Here is a 2,210-nt window from a genome sequence, read left to right on the forward strand (position 1 = left end):
TCTCCTCCCCTGCTCCCTCCGTCTCTCTCTCTCTCTCAGAACTAAATAAATGGATTTTAAAAAAACAATTAAAAGAATTTTAACATATATTTATTTTTTAGAGACGGAGACAGAGTGTGAGTCGTGGAGGGGCAGAGAGAGGCAGACACAGAATCCGAAGCAGGCTCCAAGCTTGAGCCGTCAGCACAGAGCCCGACACGGGGCTTGAACCCACGAGCAGTGAGATCATGATGTGAGCTGAAGTTAGATGCTTAACTGACTGCGCCACTCAGGTGCCCCACTTTAAAAATAGTTTTTAAGGAAACAAAAGAAAATAAAGATACCTGAAAAACTAACACACAGGAAAAAATAATGGGGCCCACGTCTCTAGGGAACTGGGCCTCGGGCCCCCTTGACAACACTCTTACAGTTCATATTTTCATGGTAGGTGGAGTCAGCTGTCAATGCTCAGCCTATTGCAAATGGTCCGAGCACCATCTCACAGGGTGACTTTGGACCTATCCTATTAGTTAAATGAAGATACGTTACCCTCTCTTGCTTCAGCCAGATAATACCTTGGAAATAGCAGCTCTGTCTCCCCAGGTCCCAGGGAGGAAGGAGAGGAGGCGGGGGCTGTCTGCCCTGACACAGACCTAAGCAGCGGGAGCAGATGTTGGGCTGGAAGACCTGCTGTACTGAGACGCAGGGTCAGGAACCACAGGCTCTTCAGAATAGCTGGCAGCTCTCTGGTTTTGACTCAGCAGTTTTTCAAGAATGTCCCGGCATAGCCCCGTACTTAGTCCTTCCTGGTAGAGTCTGCCTGGCTGAATATGGCATCTACGAGGCAGATGTGGTTGTCTAACTTTAAATTAATTCAAACAGAGGTGCTTGGCGGGCTCAGCCAGTGTAGTGTGCAGCTGTTGATCTCTGGGTTGTAATTTCGAACCCCACACTGGGTGGAGAGATTATTTAAAACTAAAGCCTTCAAAAATTAATTCAGGTGAAATAAAATTAAAATTTCAATTCTGCAATCACAACCACCACACTTCATGTAATCAACAGCCCATGTGGTCAAGGCTACCCTATTGGGCTGAAAGAATGCCATCCCTAATAGCAGGAAGCTCCATGTGAGAGGCTAGATGATGAAGTGGGCAGGTCTCTTGCATGAGTGAGTCTGGACAGCTCCTCCTCTCACTTCCTCTCTCCGTTTCCTCAACATCTTGGCTTAGTATTGTCTTCAGTGTTAGAGAAGGGAGCAGGAGCCAGATTTTCCAGGTAAGAGAAAAGGAGTATTTGGGGTAAGCCAGATTTTCCAGGTAAGAGAAAAGGAGTATTTGGGGTAAGGGACAGGGGGTAATGTGTGATTCTGCTGGAGCGGGGACCTCTCCCCTGGACATACTTCTTAACCCTCCAGGCCAACTTGTTTTCAGACTGTGTTTCTTGTTGGCTCCCATTTCCTGGAATTTTTTTTTTTTTGGTTTTGGTTTTGTTTTTTTTTTTTTGTTTTTTTTTTTTTTTTGGCTTTAGGTTGTTACGTGTTTTGAGAGCTGAGCCCTACAAGTCAGTCATCTTTCAAGGATTTCTGCCACAGGATGCTTGTGCAAATGAGTTATTCCCCTCAGTATTTATTGAATGTATAAATAGACTTGAAGCGCTCAGGGATAGAGTTCAGGGATAGAGTTGAGCTCTGTGGGGAACAGAGGGGAGATGGAAGAAGCACAGCTCACTGTCGTTGCCCCAAAGCCAGCACCCAGTCAGATTCAGAGGCTCTGTGACCAGGCTGAAGGCCTGGTCAGAGCTGCCCCCTTGGGGGCCTACCTCCCCAGGGATAGCCCTTTCTGAGCCTCTCTCAGAGTTGGGGTGGAGGAACCTTTAGGGGGTAAGATGAGGGAGATGCCCCTCCACCCGAGGTGACCCTCGGCGGTTCAGGAGGAGCTGGAGGCCAATGGATGCTGTTCCTTATGCAGCAGGAGAACTCAGCCCCCCAAGGTCAGCACCCCAGAAGTGCAGTCTTCTGATCTGACATCTGGGCTGGGATACATAGCACAGCATTCCAGACTGAAGAGAGAACCCACAAGCTGGGAGAAGGACCTTAATAAAAACCAAAATACCTCCTGTTTCCCTATTTCTGTTATCCTCCCCTTCCTAACTCCCACCACTAACACCAACCATGTGCCCAAAGTTGTTTTTTAAAAATTCTGTGATTTGTCTTCTCTATTTACAAGAAGACC

Source organism: Suricata suricatta, chromosome 2, assembly GCF_006229205.1.
Source record: "Suricata suricatta isolate VVHF042 chromosome 2, meerkat_22Aug2017_6uvM2_HiC, whole genome shotgun sequence".
In the NCBI taxonomy this organism is placed as follows: Eukaryota; Metazoa; Chordata; class Mammalia; order Carnivora; family Herpestidae; genus Suricata; species Suricata suricatta.